We start from the raw sequence: 21,207 nt of genomic DNA on the forward strand, positions 1-21,207 counted from the left end.
CATCTATAGTAAAATCTGTCAAAGCTTTTCTTACTCCTAAAATAGTTTCCCCAAACAGTATGTCACTTCGACTTTTTTTTTTTAACCCAATATTCTGGAAGGTAAAAGGAAGCAGATGTGGTACCTCTAGGGTTCTGGCTCAGGGACACACCTTCCCCCCTACGCACACACAATATTTCTACAGGGCGAGGTTTTGGATCCCCTGATGTTTCCACCCTTCTGCTTAGACTATGTGCCCAGAAACCTGGGCCGACCTTTCTGTAATCCTGAACTCCTGGGCCACTGAAGAGTAACTTGGCTTCTCTGGACACAGAGATGGAATCCATAAGCAAGGTCTTTTATAGCCTTTAAGAGAAGAAAATGAAATTATTTCATCTTTGGACTTTTCAATTCTAGTGGAACAACTTTTTTCTTTTCTCAACAGTGAAAATGTTATAAAAGTATCTTTTTTGTTTTTTGTTTGCATCTCTCCCCCACATGCTGGTGTTTTCAAATGGAAAAAAAAAACTACACCAATTTTTATACAAAAAAAATGCTTAAAAGATTTTTAAAAAATTAAATAAAATCCCCATCTGAAAGGAGCGTCACCCATATTTTTTCAGGCCTTGTCAAATAAATTAGGCAATCTCTTCCTTTGAAGATCAGTGGTGTAGAGATGACTTTGAACTCTTAATATCAGGCATTAGCAAGATAATGTTAGGTTTTATTAAGAATGAAAAGAATTTACCAATTTTCTTCCAACAATTCTCTCTAGACTCCACAAGGAAGCTAATCAGCAGATAATTGTTCAATAAGTCTTCCGGCCCATTCAAATCCACTGAATTGTTTAGTGGGGGTGGGAGGAAGAAGTTCTTTAAGAAACCAGTTACCACACTGCTAGGCCCTGCAGCCTGGCAAGAAGCATACAGCTCTGGAAAAAGCCAGACTACCAAAGGGTCTGGGTGTATTTGCCTGTTCAGGCCATAAGACAGCACCATGGACTGGGAGGCAGCAGACACTTACTTCTCACGGTTCTGGAGGCTGGGAAGCCCAAGATCAAGCTTCTAGCCAACTGAGTCTCTGGTGAGAGGTCTCCTCCAGGCTTACAGATGGCCTCCTCCTCATGAGGTCCTTTTCTCAGTGTGTGAACACAGAGAAAGAGCACGTACCTGAGCTTTCTGGCGTCGCTTTGTGTAAGGACACTAACCATATCAGACAGGGACCCATCCTAATTACCTCATCTAACCTTAGTTACTTTCTTGGTTTGCCATAGTGGACGTTAGGGCTTCAACATATGAATTTCAGGGGGACACATTCAGTTCATAATACTGGGTTTGCCACAACTTGGCTCTCCCCTCCAGGAAATCCATCCTCCAGGCCCCTTTTTAAACTCCCACCATGTGGTCTAAACCTTCTCTATACTCATTTCCTGGTCTCCACCTCTCCACCTCCTCTCCCCAGTACATTGTTCAGGAGCCCCCCAGGTTCCAGATGCATCTTCCTAGCTAGCCCACAGCTTTGAGTCCCTTCTCTGTTCAAAAACCACAGTGGGGGAAAAAAAAATACTTCAGTAGATTGCCCACCAAGCACAGAATTAGGTCTATAATTTAGAGGGCCAATAAGTACAATGATTAAAAAAATAACTTGGAATCAGACAGATCTACATGTAAATTCTAGCTCTGACTTTTAAAAAAAAAAATTTAATGTTTATTTTGAGAGAAAGACAGAGTGCGGGTGGGAGAAAGGGAAAGAGAGAGGAGACACAGAATCTGAAGTGGGATCCAGGCTCTGAGCTGTCAGCACAGAGCCCGATGTAGGGCTTGAACTCACTGACCGTGAGATCATGACCTGAGCCAAAGTCAGACACTCAACTGACTGAGCCACCCAGGTACCCGTAGCTCTGACCTTTAGGAGCTTTGTTATCTTGAGTCATTTACTTAACCCTTCTGATCCTCAGGTTCCTCTTCACTAAATGGGGAAAATAATAGCTGCTATTTCATCAGGTTGTGGTGGAGACAAAGACAGGGATGCTGGGAAGTGCTAAACAGAATGTGTGGCTCTTAAAACTAAATAACATGGTAGCCTCTCTCTATAATCCCATCTCATTCCATGGTCTCATCCCATCTCATGGTTTTAACACCATCTAAAAGCCAACAGCCTCTAAGTTCATGTCTCTAGCCCCACCCTCTTTCCAGAACTCTAGATGAGGAAAGGCAGCTACCCCACACACACATATCTCCATGCAGATACAAGACAGGCATCTCCAGCCCATCAAATCAGCTCTGATCCAACTCCATTGTGCTCCACCCAAAGCCTGGCCAGGCCCAGCTGCTGAGGCTGAAGCCCAGGCAGATCTTAGACTCCCCCATCTCACACACTCACATTCAGTCTGTTAAGAAATCTATGTCCCAAATGGAACCACTTCTCACCACTTCCACGACACCACTGTAGCCAAGGCCGCCATCACCTCTCACCTAGAGGCCACAGCATCCTCCCACCTGGCCTCTCTGCCTCCACCCTTGCCCCCCAAAAGGTCAGGTTTTCACACATCACACAAAATAATGCCTTTAAAACAGAAGCTACAGTGGTGCCTGGGTGGCTCAGCTGGTTGAGTGTCCAACTTTGGCTCAGGTCATGATTTCAGGGTGTGAGTTCGAGCCCCACATCAGGCTGTGTTCTGAGAGCTCAGAGCCTGGAGCCTGCTTCGGATTCTGTGTCTCCCTCTCTCTCTCTGCTCCTCCCTGGATCTCTCTCTCTCTCTCTCTCTCTCTCTCTCTCTCTCTCTCTCAAAAATAAACATTAAAAAAAAACAGAAGGTACATCATCTCTCTCTTCCAGTCAAAATCCCCCAGAGGCTCCCCACATCACTGAGGGTGAAATCCAAACCCTATGCTGACCTTCAAGGCCCCCAGGGGCTCTCTGGCCTTCCCTGCTACCACTGCCTCCTTGTTCACCCTGCTACAGCCACACCGGCCTCTGCTGCTCCTTGAGTACACCAGGCACACTCCTGTATCAGACTCTCACACACTTGCTATTCCCTCTGCCTGAAAGGCTCTTCCCCCAAATATGCATCTAGATCATTCCTTGCATCCTTCTCCAGCTGCTAAAATGTCACCCTGTCAAAGAGGCCTACCCTGCTATCCTGGTCAAAACTGCAGTCTCTGCCCAAACATACATGTATACCCCTGATGCTCCCATCCCCCTACCTGGTGCTGCTCATTCTTTTCCCCTTATACTTACTTAGTTCTTCCTAACATGCTGCGTATATTATTTATATGTTATGTTTACTTGTGTGCTATATTCTTCTGCTAGAATATAAACTCACAAGAGAGTGATATTTACCTGTTTATAGCTGCATACCCAGCCCCTAGCAAAGTGTTCAGCACATAGTAGTCATTCAGTAAATATGTGTCAGAGAAGGGAAGGCTCATCCATTGATTCACATACCTCTTCAACAAATACCCTCTTGAGCATCTGCAAATGCTCAGGGTATCACCTCTTCCAGCCACTTTCCCAGGACCCCCCTTCACAAAACCTCTTAACAAATAGCCTTGTCTCTCTGTGTACACACCTGTTTTGGGCAGACCATTCCCTGAAGACTTGACCATCCCCTCTCCTCCTATGGAAATGAAGTGTGTCCTCTAAAGGCCAGCCCACCTGCCGGGCCCCCATGGAGACTATGCATCCTACGTAGGAGTGCCTACCCTTGACGTTCCCCATACCTTTCTTCCACCCATTTTCCCATCCTCCTGAGTACTGTCACAGGTGTGGTCTGTCCCATATTCCTGCTAATCTGTGAGATCTTCAGGGTTCAGAGCCATGTTTGTTCCCCTCAGTCTTGCCCACTGTGCCAGGCACACCTCAGCTGTTCCAGAAAAAATTTAAGAGTGAACTAGTATCCATCTGCATCAGACTGTAAATTAAAAAGTCAAAAGTAAACCCTAGTTTTGGAGAGTCAGCTAATTTGGCCCCTTGAGACAAGAGTGACATGAAATGATATAATTACCTTCCTCCTGCCTGGCTCACAGCCCCATCAACGGCCCCAGAAGGAATACACTGCCCGTCCTCGAGATGCAACTCTATGATGCAGCCAAGTGCAGCCTCTCACCTGAGGCAGCTGTTGTGCGGCCCTCCCCTCCCTCAGCCCCCACCCTGCCCCCCCCCAAGACTGCTCCTCCAAAGTCCTGGAAAGAAGCCCAAACAGGACTCTGTGCACTTAGGAAAATAAAAATGATACACACGGCACAAACATGAGGGTATACATGATCCCACACACCAGTCTGACTAGATTTTATCCTTGAAGTAATGACTTAGGTTGTTCAGTTTTTTGCTCCAGGGAAGGAATGGGGCAACCTCATGCCTATGATCAAACATATCCACCAGCCCTGCTCATTCTGTGGGAAACCAACTGACACACCATTCATGACACCCCAGAGCTCATGAGTCTCCAAAGGTCCTCATCCCTGCATGTCTGTGTCCATGTGGGAATCCACATACAACAAAATCTGTGTTTCCAACACTCCGTCTGACTCTTGTCCCACCTCACCCCCACCCAGCAACAGACTGACAGCACCAAGGAGAGGAGAGGAAGGCGAGGCCTATGCTTTAACCACATTTCCACTCCTTTTGCTCATCTTCCCAGAGGAGGATACAGTGGAAGTCATGGAAAGACGAAGGAGCAGGATTATGTTAAATTAGATGTCCCTCTCCAAGTCAGCAGTGATCCCATGGCCCAAAGCAGCAATCCAAGTTTTATTTGCTCATAAACATTAATGGGACCAAATCTCAGGGAAAGGAACAAGAGAAGGCAAATGCCAGAGAGCAAGCAGCACACCATAAAACATGGGTGCAGGGCAGGATGGGGAAGGTCAGGGCTCGGGGGAAAGGGACCCCAAATTCTCCTGCCACAGAGAGACTGCCTTTGCCCACCTAGGGGAATGGATCCAGGTAGCTATTCTAATGCCTGAGAATTCTATCAACACTTTTTTTGAGGAGGAAGAAAACACTTAAAGTAAGAAATGTGTTCTTAGTGGCCCAATCTCTGCCAAAAAGCAGGGACAACAGAGCACACCCCCCACCTTGACCAGTGTCTTCTTCATCCGAGACCACCTGACACCTGGGCAGGGACCCCCATCTAGACATCTGTCCTACTGCAAAACTGACAGACCCCAATTCCAGCACTGTTTTATCAGTAACAGCCCACATGATTTTAGGAAAACTCATCCAACCTCGGGCTCCGTTCTGTCATTGCTAACACAGAGCACATCTCCTCTGACTATTGGGGTCCTGGGGGTCATGTGATTGATGAGAGTGTGCTATAATCCAAGCCAGGCCCTGTGCTAAACATGTCATATTCATGCACTCATTTGATCCTTTCAATAGCCCTGTGAGACAGATATTACGAGCCCATTTTACAGACTGAGAACCTGGAGCTCAGACAGCCTAAGCTCCTAGATCAAGGTCTCGCAGCTGGAACAGGCAGAGCCAGAACTAGAACCTAGATCTGTGCCAAGAGTCTGTGCTTTTTAAGCCATACATGACGGGACCTGATCCCATGCTAGGTCAAGCTCAGGCCTAGTGCACAGCAGTTGCTTAAGCAAAGCCTGTTCAATTGAATTGGGGCTACCTTCCTTGGACTCACATCTCCCTGCAGTAGCCCTTTGGAGGCCTCTTTGCCAGAGTGAGTTAGAAGCAGCCCCAGGTCTGTTCTTCTTCCTCTGACAGGGAGGGGAGCCATGGGAGAGTGGAAGCTATTTCTGATCCCTCCAGCTCTGCATTCAGATTTTAACTGAGAGAGGGGAAGAGCATATTTTCTTTCCCAATTTCTTCTCTCATTTGAATATTGGATTTCCACATGTGGATTTGTAGAAGCCTGGTTCCCCAGAGGAATTCCTAGAGAAGCCATCTGCCTGTGTGCTTCTGAGACTCCTTGGCAAAGGGAAATGTAGGATGTTAATCAATCATCCGAGGGGGAGCTGCTCACCCCTTCCCTGGGAGATGGGCATGCACGTGCCCTTGAACATGGAGAGGCTGCATCACCAGAGAGGCACAGATTCGGGCTCTGCAGACGCTCTGGCCATTCCAGGGTCACCTCTGACTTGGGTCAGGTCAGGTCTGCCTAGGCCAGGAGCCAGGGCAGTGGAGAAGCAGGACAGAGGGCCAAGCAAAGTCTTGAAGAGGCTGGCACTTTGCATTACAAATGCTATGTCCTGCCAGGAGCAGACCCCATCCCTGACACAGTCAGGGTTGCAGACATAACACTGTGAGGACACCCAAAATAAGTCAAGTCATAGAGCTATCCCCAGAAGGTCAGCACACAAATGTGGCACCACAATGACCCTTACATGTAGCTGCCCCATCCCTGTGGGCAGGAAAGCCAGATCTGTGTGAGCCACTGCAGGTGACAATTGGGTGAGCCTTCTAGGTACAGCCCTCCCTTCCAGGATAGCCACTGGATTCAATTCATCTCATTGGGAATAGAGGCAGCATTGGTAACAAACCAATGTAAACAGACAAACCAGCTTCCAAATGGAATGCTGGAGCCCCAGAGAGCATCTGGACTAACATGTGGTCTTATCAGTGGAGAAACCCAATCTCTGAGAGAGACAACTACTTCTCAGGGACACACTATAAGCCTCCCAGGCCAGGACTCCATCCCAGCACTCAGGAGAACCATGTCCACTCAGGCTCCAGGTCAGTGGCACCCATGTTGCATGGCAATCAGGGGGAAGATGGGAGAAGATGGCCACCCCTGAACCATTCCTGACCCCTCTGGTGCAAGCCCCAACCTCTGAAGTGGTTCCTTCTTCCTCTATGTCCCTCTGCTCCTCTCTCCAAGCTTCAGAGATTTCTGTCACATGTTCAGGCTGCCCCTGGTGCCTTGACTAAAAGGTTTTCAAAATGAGAAGAATTTCCTTAAATATTTCATTGCTATATGCAAAACAAGGCAGTCAGAACAGCCTGGGGCCTGGGCTGCTGCAGTCGGGAGAGGAGATTGGACAGATGGAGTGTTTCTGCTCACGTCCTGTTCTCTGCGGAGCTTTCTGGGCTGAGGTGAGCTTCATCTGGCCATGAAGGTGAACATACACACTGGCCATTGGGCCAGCTGCTCTGGCTGAACCAGGAAGCAACTGGCCTGCAAGCTGCAGCTGAGTCGTGCTGCCTGAACAGATGCGTCTGTGCCCTGGCTCTCGCAGGACCGTCACAAGCTCAGGGGAAGCCACTGCAGGCCCGATGATAAATGCCCTGCCTAACTTCCACCATGGGAGAGGAAATTCAGAGCTTGGGAGTTCAAAGTGTAGTTAGCAGGAGAGGAGGGAGTATTCAAGCCCTCCAAGATGCATATGTTGGGGGAGGAGACTGGCATAGGGTTTTCATAGGCTTTCTGTAACAAAAGGGATCTGTGGTCAAATATGTTTGGGAAACACTAGGTTGAAGAAAGTTTAACAGGGGCACATGGGTGGCTCAGTTGCATAAGCACCTGACTCTTGATTTTGGTTCAGGCCACGATCTCATGGGATTGTGAGTTCAAGCCCTGAATCAGGCTCTGTGCTGACAGTGCAGACCCTGCTTGAGATTCTCTCTCCCTCTCTCTCTGCCTCTCCCCCACTTGTGCATGTGCTCTCTTTCTCTCTCTCAAAATCAATAAATAAACATTTTTTTTAAAAAGTGGGGGTGCACCCGGGTGGCTCAGTCGGTTGAGCGTCCGACTTCGGCTCAGGTCATGATCTTGCAATCTCAAGCCCCATGTTGGGCTCTGTGTTGACAGCTCAGAGCCTGGAGTCTGCTTTGGATTCTGTGTCTCCCTGTCTCTCTGCCCCTCCCCTGCTCATGCTCTCTCTCTCTCTCTCTCTCTGTCAAAAATAAATAAACATTAAAAATTTTTAAAAAGAAAGAAAGGTTAACAGATTTCTTTTACAGAAGGACTTCCCAGATCCCGTGATACACTGATGGTCACTAAGAATGTCCAAGACGGGAGCAGAGAATATGTCATTTCCCAGTATCATTCAGAGGGCCACAGGCAGCTTTGAAAGAGCATCTCCCAAGACTTATACCCAACAGGACCCTCTGAATGGAGTGAAATGGTATCTAGAGGAAGTTCAGGAGAGAGATATAAACATTCACAGGAGCCAAGTCTCTGTGAGGTCTTGGGAAACAGGCCCCCTTTTCTATGAGGCTTAAATTCCCTACCCAGAATGACCACCAGTGAGTAAGGAAAATGCAGTACCCAAGCTAGTATTCACATGGACAGGTGGTTTGGGAATGTAGGTATGTCATGGCGGGAGGGGAGTCTCCTGAAGTACTCTGGGAATCACGGCGGCTCCCAAGCACTTAAGACGCTGACACCCCCTGAGACCCTCCAGACCCTGCCCCATGCACCCCCTTTTCTCCCTGCTCTCCTCCACCCCTGCTTACCAGTGATTCTCCACCCCAACCACTTTCCAAATTGTCCCTGACACAGCTGTCTCTCAGATAAGCACAAAAGTGTGTTTTGTAACCACAGAGAAACAAATCCGTGCTATCAGATTAACAAACAAAACCAAGAAGCTTCAAAATGAACAGTGCCCATCCCTAACTCTACTGAAGACCAGACCATGTTGAGTCCAGGACTTCTCATCCTCCTCATGACCACTCTTCCTCTTAGTCCTTCTTAGGGGTCACTCTCAACCATGTCTGTCCCCAGGGTGGCAGCAGCTCATGTCCATCTCCCCTGGCTATATCTGAGCTCCTTCTCTCTGATCCAGAGGTCCACCTCAGGGTGGCATTTCCTCCCCCAGATATACCCTCAGGTCAAACAATCCACAAACACCCAGCAAAGCTCTGGAACCCAGCATACAGAAGCCCAAATATTCCACACTTTTCCCTATCCCTTGCTCCTCACCCAAGGACCACATGGCCCAAAAGCACTTCCTTCATGTGGAGACCCCACAACACCTACAGCCAAATCAACACAGCCCCCCATCTAACCTAACCAGGCCCCACTCACCCTCAGATGCAGGCTTGCTCCCACACAGCTGCTTGGCCTGGTTTCTCCCTGTGGGCTGCTGTGCCCCTTCACAGGCTTCCCCTCAACAGGCTGAAAAGAAGTAAAAATAACATTTTGATTCATGCGCTTTGAGAATCCAAAAAAGTGTTTTCTAGAGGTTCAGAATGTCATCATCTTTGAAATTCAGCTAACCCAGCTGCCTCATTTCCCAGGGGAGCTGGGAGAGAGAGCTGAGGGAAGCCAGTTCTGAGAGGACGTGTCTGCCCAGGAAAGTGTCTAAAAATACCAGATTTCATTATTGTGAACAAATGAACCCTTCTCGTGTATGTGGTTCCTGGATATGGCTTTAGGTCAGCTCAACAATGAGACATTGAGAGAGAGAAAACTTACAAACCTGCATTTACAAGAGGACCACAAAACAAAAACTATAAACACAGGGGCACATATCAGGTCTCCCCTCCATTCCTGGTCAACCACCCTCACTAAAGCCTGTGATGGCTGTACCCAGTCCTACCAGGGAAGGTCCCGGGATGATTGAGATCCCAGGAAGCCTCTTGTCCCTCCAGATCAATGGGCTCCTACAGCCCCATGCTCTGCAAAAGTGGCACCCTTCACACAGACCACGTAACTGTCTGGTTCCTGTCTGTCTCCCCCCACTCAAGGGCATGGACCTTAGCCATTGTATCCTCAGCCTAGAGGCCTAGAGTGGATGGTTGGACAGATGGACAGGCAGAAAGGAGAGGGAGAAAGGAAGAAAGGGAGAGAGGGAGGAAGAGGATGTAGGCGGCTGTGGCCTCACCTGACCCACTGGTCCCCCTTCCCCTCAGAACGGAGCTAGGACTAAATGACCACAAGTCTTGTGACACTGTGACTTACACAGACCCCTGTAGGCACCAGCCTCACAATTCCAATACCTAGGAGCCAACACTGGGTCCTTTGGCGTCTTCACAAAGTCTGGGTTTGAGCTGTCTCTGAGGATCTCTCTAGTCCGAAACTCTAGAAATTGGCTGCAGTATCCAATGCCACTCAAGCTATCTTCAGCAGAGAAGAACTCATGAGGTCTCTAAAGCACTCCACTGTGCTCCATGGCGGGGGCTCAAGGAGATTCCAGGCCTGAAAGCCAGTGTCCATAGGCACCACTTCTCTGTACCTCTCTCGAGCTCCTAGCAGGGGAGCAGCTCTGTCTTCCCAGAAGCCTGCCCAGGTGGCTGCAATGCCACCCTGAGCACAAGGCTCTGAGGCAGGTCCTGGGATCCCACTGGGACCCGGAGACACCTGGTGCCATGGCTGGGGAGGCCCTAATTCTCCCTTCCTGCCTGGTCCCCAGCTGGAGGTAGTTGTGTGCTTATAGGCAAACTGTGAATGATCTCTCAATCCCATGGGGTTCTGCTGGGCAGTCCTCTCCTGGCCAGCTTGTCTAGCTTTCCTGATGTTGACAACCATAGAAAAGCCAAGCACGTGCACGAACGCGCACACACACACACACACACACACACACACACACACACAAAAACACATCCTGCCTGTGTTTGCTGGTGCAGCCCCATGTGGGAGTAACAAGGCCCTGGACAGAGACAGGATGCATGCCAAGTACCAGCAACCTCACAGCATCTTGACCCCTTGGCAAGGAGAAAAGCATCCAGTGAGGTTCTGTGGAGTTCACCCACACCCCTATGGCCTTCTCTCTCAGCACATACCACAGCCTGCTAGTGGAAAACCAGAGGTACGCACTGGAGAGCAGCAGTAGGGTGACTGACATATGGCAGTCATACAGAAGTCATGGGCCCCCAGATGTCAGCGAAGGCTATTAGGAGCCAGGAAGATTGGGGAAAAGGAGTCCGCAAAATGGGTTAACTTTGGAAAGGATGGTGTTGAGAAGTGGTCTTCCAAATGAGGGAACAGTGGCAGCAAGGGTGGGGCAGGAGTATGCACAGGGAGTGCAGAGAGCTGGAGGAGCCACCCTGTGGGCCTGGCACCCTGGTGTGAGCATTTGGGGCCTCCCGCTTCCTCCTCCCACTGCCCATTGCACCTGCACGCTCCACAGCAGGCATTTCCTCCTCCCTCCCCCCACCACACACACAAAATATTTCCCTTTCTCAAAATGACTACTTTGCAGCACTTTCTTGAGGGGCTTTTAGTGGCTTTTGAAATATAAGCCTGGAGCTGCAAACGCCACCTCACCAATTTGCCAGAACACTCCACCTCCCCAGAAATTTCTTCGAAAATGACTTCTTCCACCACAAACAGAGCAATGGGCCTTTTAATCCACAATTATAACAAGTTTTAAAAGTCACTTTTAAAAGGCTGTCACGATGAGCCTACTCGGCTATTTTCTCTCTTCCTGAGGGACTACCTGGTGGTGGCAGGAAGTAGGCGCTGGAGGAAGGTGGGTGGGTGGGAGCAGCCTTCATCCATCACCCAGCGACAGGCCCCTGGTGCCTGGGGGGTCCTCAGAGTGCACATCTGCAGCCTGGGCAGCGCTGGCATGATTTATCACAGGCAGGTTGTTGCCTTCGCCCAGTCGGGTTTACCCGTTTGCTGACTGCTTCTCCTCTCGCTGACCTCCAAACACTTCACCTCCTGGGGACGCAGTCCTGGTCTCCCCCAACTCCACACACAGGTGCCGATGGCTTCCCTCACCATCTCTGGGCCAAGAGCTCCCACGCTTGTGTCTCTAGGCCCAGATCCATATACCCAGCTGCTTCCCTGGCATCTCTTCAAACACGAAATGTCCAAGATACAACACGTGCACCTGTGGGTATTTCCTCCAGAGAAGCTTCCTCCCAGCCTTATGCACCTCAGCGAATGGCACCGCCATCACCGAGCTGCAGCCTTGTAATCACCCTTGTTCTCCTTCTCCTTACCACCACACCCCTCCAACTCCATCCATGAGGCCGGCAGCTTTACCTCCAAACCACATCCTGCCTACTCACCCAGCCCCTTCCAGGCAGCAGCTCCTAGTTCCCTACACAGACCCCTGGCATCAAACACACTCTCCCCGTCCCCACCCCTTTCCCCTCATCAAAATCCAAAACTCAGCCACCCTTCAGCTCTCAGCTCAACGTCTCCTTCTCAAAGAAGCCTCTCTGCCCCATGAGCAAGTCAGTCCTGAATGGTCTGAACACCCCATGCTGCCCCTTTGGAGCACATATCCAAGAGCCACTGAGTAATGCACTCACCAATGGGGTGATGGTGTTGTTTTCATTGACTATCTGACCTCTCTGCTGGTCTTTGAGGCCAGGACTGGTTTGTTTGCTTTGAGGCTGATCCCAGGGCCTTTCTTACAATAGGTTCTCAGTAAATATTGATAAAGTAAATGCATAATTTTGCAAATCTTAAGTAGGAAGTTGCCAGGAGCAAGAAGGAATCAAGAAGAAAGGAAAAAGGAGAGAGAAAATTTGGATCCTTCCTGAACAGGGTACATTTCACCATAAAACCCATGCAGCTGAGAAGTCTAGTTCTCCTCAAACACAAGATCCTGGGAGAGGCCAAATATGGCATTTAAAAAAAGTTTATGGCAAATGCAACATAACTGGGGGCAGCAAGAAGCTTTGTAATGCTCCAGGGAAATGTCTAGCTGCTCCCATCTCAGTTATACCTGCTGGACACTGGTCAGCCTTCACAGAGCTGAGGGAGGACATGGCTGGATGCCTGGGTACATATGAGATGAAGCTGACCAAGATGAGGGCTCTCACATGTCATTTCTTCTCAGCCTTGGGTCACCATGATCCTAGCCCAAGCCTCCTCCTGTTCTTTTGGGCTCCGGAAATAGGCTGCTCTTGCTGCAACTTCAATTCCTTTGGGGAACCATCCATCCTGCTCTCCATACAGTTCTGTGCGGCTATCCATCGTAGTGCCCCAGTCTCAGCCTCTGGCCACAGCGGTGTGCCAAGCTGAAAAAATTACAGTACCACATCTCCTCAAACATAGTAATTGGTCCATGTGGACACTTGACCCAGCAAGGGCAATCATTTCCATGCTTAGATACTCATATATGGGGAGGAGGCTTGCTTTCCACTGATTGGCCAAGCTAGGATTGTGTGAGCCTGGAGCTGCTAGCAGCCATCTTCCCCAACTGTGTCAAAGAAGCCCACCTGCACTAAGAGAAAATGAGATCCAGACTTGGATGAACATCGGAGTGAGCAGGGGCAAGAGAAGGAGAAACTGAGAGAAAAGGCCTTATTTACATTGCTAGATCCAGCTTTGCCTGAAGGCAGCCACTCCTGAATTTCTCAACTACATGAATTAGTATACATCCTTTTTTGCTCCAGTGGGTTTGCCTGTTATTTATAATTGGGAGCCCAGATAAATATACCCCTTATGGTCAGGAGCTCCCAAGAATGACCCGTGTCTGTGCGTAAACTTCTTCTTCCAACTCTATGCCAAGTGTCTAAGATTACAGTCTGAGTGTGAGACCTGGCCATGCCACAGTAATACAGAAGAAGAAAAATCTCAGTTGTGTCCAGTGCCTACACCTCAACACAATCTCCAGAGATACACTTCCCCCATAGGCCTTGTGTTTGTACGCTCAGGACTCAGGAAGGTCTGAACACAAGAGCTACAGTGTCCATCTCCCAGGTTCGGGAGCACTTTCTGGAGTTCCAGCTGCCCTCTCCTTCTAAATGGGGATAAATTCATTGGAAGTGCACTACTCACTCCTTCTCAGAGATGGGCAGAAACATGTTTTCCCTGGGTATAATAGAAATGTCCCTCTCAGGAGCACCTGGGTAGCTCAGTGGGTCAAGCATTTGACTCCTCTTTTCAGCTCAGGTCATGAGCTCACGGTTTGTGGGATCAAGCTCCACATTGAGCTCTGCACTGACAGAGCGGAGCCTATTTGGGATTCTCTGTCTCTCCGCCCCCCGCGCCCCTCCCCCACTTGCTCTTATTCTCAAAATAAATAAATAAACATTTAAGAAAAATAAATACCCCTCTGAGAGGTGCCCCCACCCATTCCATCCTCCGCAAGTTATACAGCCTAATGGAATTTGCTGGGATCCCCCAACCAATATTGATAACTCCTCTTTTATCTTGTTCTAAAAAGCTGTCAAACTCATCATGTCTGCCCCACAAAAATAATTTATTTTTTGAGTCATGTAAGAAAAAACTGAAGTTGAAATGCTGTGAGGGTAGAGGCTTTTGTATTGGTGTCAGGCGTCTGTGAAATCTAATGGAGCCATTCTTTGACAACATTATCTATGTTTGGCTAATTTGGTGAAGCAGACAATGTCCTCTATTGAGCAGGAAAAATAGAACGCACAGTCCTAGAAAAGCAGAGAGTTGTCCCATCATGGATAATTTCCTTCCACTATTCATCTGGCAGATAGGCACTCAATTATAGAGACGTTCACAGGTAAATTTCCATTCATTCTTTTATCACCTCCACACATTCATTTTATCAATGAAATAGTCATTTTTAAAATAGCTTGAAGCAGAGATGCATGTCAGTCAACAAAAGGACAGCCTTCCTTATCACAGTATATTTTACCCTGATTGTTTAGTCTTCTACCCCTCAGAAAGCTATGTGACTAATTCACCCTCTTGGTCCCTTCTTGCTAACTTTTTTCCTATTAATGCAGGCTGGGCTGGCTCTCTGATGAGCCACAGCAGTAAACCTTTCATGAGCTGCACGTTCAGGGGTCCGGTCCCAGGGCTGAGGCTAGCCGGAAGGGATAGAATGTGCCCCTCACCCTTAGGAAAATAATCAGATCAGAGGCAGGCAGCCCAAGCAACAGGAGCGCAAAACCCACAGATGGTCTTCCAAGGGTGGCCATGCAGGACAGGGACTGGCGGCCTGATGGCAGCAGGCAGACATGGCTCACTGCCTAGAGGCATGGGCACCTCAAAGTCCCACAACCATAAACAGAACTTCTCACAGAGCTGCTCCTGCCCGAGTCAGCCCAGAGTATTTACTAAGCTCTTCCTTGGTACAAACTCTGGTACTAGGTACTGAAGGTGCAAGCATGCATCAGCCAAGACCCTAGCCTCCAAGAAGGTGTCATACAGGAAGAAAACAAGGTGAGGGAACATCACCTCTGCTATGAACTCAGTGTAAAACTGGGAGCTCCAACCACGGAAGGTATTTTTTCCAGGATGAAACACAACTGAAAAGATCTATGCCAAGAAGCTGGTTCTGGAAACACCTGTCAAGCTCAGTTACCAGCAGCACATAGTAACACCCCAGGGTCAGAACAAGTCTCGGACATCAAGTGTCAGGGAAGACAAGTGTGATGGTTAAATTGATGTGACTTGACTAGGCCACAGTACCCAGATATTTGGTCAAACACTATTCTAGATGTTTCTGTGACTGTACCTTTTAGACGACACTAACATTTAAATCAGGGGGCCATAGGGGGCACCTGGCTGGCTCAAAAGGTAGAGCATGTGACTCTTGATCTGGGGGTCAAGCTCCACACTGGGTGCAGAGATTACTTAAAAGTAAAATCTTTAGGAGCACCTGAGTGGCTCAGTTGATTGAGCATACAACTTTGGCTCAGATTATGATCTCACAGTTCATGATTTCAAGCCCCACAAGGGGCTCTCTGCTGTCAACAGAGGGATCCTCTGTCCCCCCCTCTCTCTCTCTGCACTTCCCCCACTTGCACTCTCTCTCTCAAAAATAAAAATAAATAAAAAATAAACAAAATCTTTTTTAAAAAATCAATCACTCAGGGGACTTTGAGTAAAACAGATTACTCTCCATGATGTGGTGGGCCTCATCCAATCAGCTGAAGACCTGACAGAAAAAGACTGAGCTCCCCTGAGAAGAGGCAATTCTGTCAGCAGTAGCTGGTGGACTCGACTGTACTGTCTACTCTTCCCTGGGTCTCCAGCCTGCCAGCCCACCCTGCAGATTTTGGACTTGCTATCCCCCACCATCATGTGAACCAATTCCTTAAAATAAACATCTAGAGAGTTGAGCTCTCTCCTTGAATACAAAATTTCATTGAAAGAGCTCCTTGAATAAATAAAATCTGTCTTATCCATAAATACATAAGAATAAATATATATACTTTTTATATATATTATAATTTTTATTTTTCATTGCAAAACTGGTTTATTTCCATGTACAACGAGGAGGATTAGAGTACCAGATGAAAAGGAAGGCAGCCTTCCGGCAAATGGAGAAGATCAAGATTCTTAAGTCACCGGCTTTGGGACCTACTACAATCAAAGACTGCTGTGTTGCTTAGAGATGTTAAGCCTCTTTACCTGATGCTGTAGCAGGCTTTTTGAACAAGCCTTCCTGCTGGGCCAACTTATCTAATTCCTTCTGATAGCCAGGCTGATATTCCAAATAGCCTAAGTTCCTCTTGTATTTATCCAGTAACTTTCTCAGGAAGAACATATTCTGTGTTATTCTGTGTGTGTGTGTACATATACATGTATATATATGCATATATATGCATATATATACATATATATGTGTGTGTGTATATATATGTGTGTATATAAATACACATATATATACATATATATATATATATATATATATATATATATATATATATATTCCAGTTTCTCTGGAGAACCCTGACCAATATATCAAGTGGCAGAACTCCATACATTCTGTGACGTGTGGAACCGCCTACCCTACCCACTTTAGGACATGCAGGAGATTCAGAGCTCACTCAGAAAGTGCTGAGGTTTTGGGTCACCTATGTGTCTCAGTCAGTTCAGTGTCCAACTCTTGATTTCAGCTCAGGTCATGATCTCACAGTTGTGTGCTTCAGGCTCTGTGCTGGGAATAGAGTCTGCTTGAGATTCTCTCTCTCTCCCCCTCTGCCCTTCTCCCCTGCTTGCAGTCTCTCTCTCTCTCTCTCTCTCTCTCTCTCTCTCTCTCTCTCTCTCAAATAAAACTTAAAGAAAGTGCTGAGGTTTCAAACATGAGGGAACAGAGAGTGGAAGCTGCCCGTGAAACCAACACTCAAGAAGAACAGGTGCTCCATGGTTTCAGAGGCCTCCACAACAGCTACATCCTCCTGTCACCTCCAACTAGGGGCTACAGGCAGGATCTGGACCACTGAGTAGCTTCATTCTCAGGCCTCAGAGCTGCTTGGAGAAAAAGGAAATGGAATTATCTTGAGCCCAAAGCTTGGGTACCTGGAAGGCATATAGCTTGCCTTCAACCCCAAATTAGAAGAAATACCTAGTGAGGAAAGCACAGGTGCCCACCTGCAGAGCACCAGCCTTCTCACCTCCTCCTCTCTTGTGACCCAGAGAGAAACTGGCCCCTGGGTGCTGCTAGGCTGGCCACACCAGTTATGCCATCACCAGTTATGCCACCATCACCAGTTATGCCACCCACAGCTGGGGAGGCACGGGGGGAAATGTTTATTTTCCCTAGGCAGGACTCGGAACAACCTGGATGAAGGAAGGCATCTACTGGGCATAAATGGAAAGACAAGTACCCCAGGTGGTCCTCCAGGCAGCTGTAACCTGAAGGAGCCCAGTCCTTATAGAAGCCATCTAGGTGGGGGCAGACACCCACGCTCAAGGCTGAGAGACCTTTTGAAGGTTCTCCAGGAAACATTTCAGGTGTAGGCTGTCAATCACACTCTCGCTTCATGAATATGTATAAGTTCCATGGATATTCATGAGCATCCCATCAACCTAGCAACAAAAACAGGATTCCTTTTGTTGTTAAACAGCCTCTTAACATCAAGCAGCGTGGTGGGTCAGGAGAGGAGGCTGGCAAGAATGTGCACAACTCCTCTCTCTGTTCCTTGGTCTCCCAACAGGAAGATGGGGGCTAATATTTATTATTACAGCTAAAATGCACCATGCCTTCTGGGGGAGGCTGTTGTGTTCCAAATGCAAGCATGACCCACGAGTGCCACTCACTTCCCCACTCGCCTCCCCCTCCTGTATAGATGGAGACTGTGTTCAAATTGCACTTCTGTAAATAGAATTCTACTTCAGAGAGTTGTTCTTAAAACATTCTTTTATGACTGGCTTGTATGGGGTCAAGAGGGCTCCTCACACTTTAAATGGAGGACAATCGCCATAATCAAAGAGGATATTCTGCAAACAGAAGCTTAACCGAACAAGGCAATGTTCAAAATTTACAGAAGCTGGTCATGCTGCTTCTCTCCCTTGGAAGTGTGTTCCCTCTCTTTCCACTGGCTGACTGTCACCTCTGAAAGCCAGTGAGAATGCTCTGTAGCCAGGAAAGAGCTATAGATCCCTGGTCAGTTGAAGCAACACAGTGGAAACCAGAGGCCTTCAGTAAATAGGTGAAGAGGGAAAGAGGACCACAGGGCTGCCTCTTGATGCTTCCAGGGACACAGTGTCATGTCCTCTCATGGCAAAATCCAGACTAAACTAAGGGAGGCATAGTCATACAGTGAGACAGCATCTGCTCACGTATGAGCCCATCTTGTCCCTTGATGGTAAGATGGTGTCTTTTTGTCATGCTCCAGATGGCACCTTCTGGGAGAAATGTTGCAGTCTCCACCCTGAATCCTGCTCACCCCCAGCTCCACCCCCAGACTTCCTGCACTCAGCTTCTTCAAATACTGCATTCTCACCTCTGATTTCCCCACCCCCGCTTCTCCACCCACCAGACACTATGAACTCCTTGAAAGTAGGGGTTTCCCCACCACACAGCCTCAAATATATCCTTGCCAGTTACACATTGAACTTCATTTTTAAGACATAAAATATGAAATCCTCAACTGAGATTTTATTTTTTAACACAGTCAAATATTTAACTCTTGTGTCAGATTTTAAACTTCTATAAATCTTTCCACTCCAAACTGGAACACAAGATTCTGCCATCTTTAAGGCTTAGCACATTTCCTGTAACACACCATGCAGCTTTCCTAAATAGCCAGGGTGCTGAGGGCACATGGGACCCACAGGACGAAATTCAGGGAAGATGGACAGAAGGAAGGAGCACCTCCAGGACAGAACAGGCTCAAGTGGACTGAAGTCACATCACTTGATCTGGGATACACGTGGTGAAGTACAGTCTCCAGTCCTGATAATCCAAGCCAGTTAACTGCTACCAGACATGACTCTCATCATCTTGGCCTCAAAGCCATCCAGGCTTGAGGGCCAGTGTGGGGCTGGGAACCAAGGAGAACACCTGCAGCTGGAAGACCAGATGTTAAGAGACCTCAGTGTAAACTTTGCAGTATTAAAAAAAATAAAATAAAAAACTAAAGAGAAAAGTTAAGCATGCTATGTTGGCTGGTATCCTTCAGAGTGACTTTGAAAGCCTGATGGTGAAACAGAGCCTTCTGGAATTTTTTTCCCTCATGCCTCCTCCAAAGTCATTGAAAGAAGATGTCAAGGAAAAAGCTGGATTGGACTCAGCTGTCCTCTCTGTGCTTGTGCACTGGGGGGAAAAGACAGAGAGCCCGGAGCCTCAGGACAACTCAAACTTCACCAAATGCAAGTCTGCCCTTCACTCCTTAGCCTCCCCCCATCCCATGCACATGAAACCTAACAGAACCTGGAAAATGGAATGGAAAAAGTGAATTCAGTGAAACCACCAGAATTATTTGGTCTGCAGGAGGCATAGTAACTTGGCTCTCAGTCTGCTGGTCAAGAGCATTCGTTTAGAATGGGTGGCATCAGTGCAAGTACAAAGATCGGAGGCAAGAAAGACCATTTCTTAGCAGAATGTAAAGCAGCCTGGGAGGGTAATGTGGGTGCTGCTGTCAGTGTTGGGGGATGAGGGGAGGGAGGGCAGGAGTGTTTCTTGCTAACCACAGGTGCTGTTTGGTGGGTTCCAACAACCCCTCCTGGGTCTGCATTCTGCTTTCAGTAGAATTTGTCTGAACAAGATCTGGGGTTTCACAAGCTCAAAGTAACAATGCCCACCCCTAAGTCAGGGTGACCCCAAAACACTTTTATTTTTAAAAATACTATAAAAAATAAATCCCAAACTACCGTATAGCCAGATGAGACCCAATCGTAGCCCAGGAAAAGATGGGAGAAGGAGCCTGAGAACTCTACTCCCCGTGGACATTCTGTGACAGTTAAGAGCTAAGCACGGGAAGCATTACCCTCTTCTCTCCCTTCCTTGCCATATGGAGCTGCCTGCAACATGGAAGGTAGGGCTCACTGCTATGTATAAGGGTCTTCCCAGGCCTGACAGTCCAGACCTAGAGGGCACCACTGGTTTCCACTCATAGACATTAATTGAGCACCTGTTATTTGCCAAACCCAGTGCTAGGCTCTGGGCATACCATGATGCACACAGGCTGGGGTGCCCTCATGGCAGTCTGGCTGGAATGGTGATAGAGACATTCTATAAATATTTACACGAAAAATCTCAATACACTTACAGTTGTGACAGGTGCTATAAAGGGTGCCATGTGTGGTCACTTTCCCTCCACAGAGCCAATTCTTGAGAGCAAAGAGAGCATGGTAATCACACCTCAGGCCTTCGTCTATACAGAGCTGACCGTGCAGGGCTTCTGGTTTCCAAGGATCTGAATCCTGGAACCACCTGACACCTGAGGCCATCATTCTCTCCCACAGAGGACACCTGGCGGTTGGTCCAGAACTTCAAGGCTAATCAGATCCTGTGGCCAACCTGGAACAACCTGTTTGATGCCTTGTCTCCAGCCCTACAGATCTCTCCTAGACACGATGGCTACAATACTTGCATTTCAAAAATTCTCTTACCTTTCCCATTGCCCCATGCCAGATTAATCAGCCTCAAATACCACCTTTATGTCATCATTCCACTCCTCAAAAGTGCTACAGTATTTCTACACAGGTACCAACCTATCCAGCCATATTTCCCTTACACACCCACATAAAACCACTACTTTTGGAAAAAAAGATGTTAATGAGCTCTGATATAGGCACTTACCAACTTGTCTCATTTACCTAAATTAGACCTCTTCATAAGTCCCTTTTCTCCCCATCCCTCCTACCCACACACCCACACACCCACCCACACACACCCACACACCCACACACCCACACACACACGCCATGTTGACTCCTGCCTCTAATTTTGGTTTCCTACCTAAGAGGCCCTCTCCAATTTTTTTTTAAATTTTTTGAATGTTTATTTATTTTTGAGAGAGAGAGAGAGAACATGGGCAGGGGAGAGGCAGAGAGAGAGAGGGAGACACAGAATGCAGATCAGGCTCCCGACTCTGAGCTGTCAGCACAGAGCCTGACATAGGGCTTGAACTCACAAACCGTGAGACCATGACTTGAGCTGAAGTTGGATGCTTAACGGACTAAGCCACCCAGGTGCCCTGAGGCCCTCTCCA

The 21,207-nt window shown here is 48.0% G+C and overlaps 1 protein-coding gene across 1 annotated transcript in view; it reads right to left on the reverse strand.

Annotated features, from left to right (window-relative positions):
- FSTL4 (follistatin like 4) overlaps nucleotides 1–21,207 on the reverse strand; it is a 714,076-nt gene that overhangs the window by 571,071 nt on the left and 121,798 nt on the right. The window contains exon 2 of the mRNA XM_015083153.3: nucleotides 8,966–9,055. The gene's annotated coding sequence lies outside the window, so the exon portion shown is untranslated. The remainder of the gene's footprint in view (nucleotides 1–8,965; nucleotides 9,056–21,207) is intronic.

Source organism: Acinonyx jubatus, chromosome A1 (genome assembly GCF_027475565.1).
Source record: "Acinonyx jubatus isolate Ajub_Pintada_27869175 chromosome A1, VMU_Ajub_asm_v1.0, whole genome shotgun sequence".
NCBI lineage: Eukaryota > Metazoa > Chordata > Mammalia > Carnivora > Felidae > Acinonyx > Acinonyx jubatus.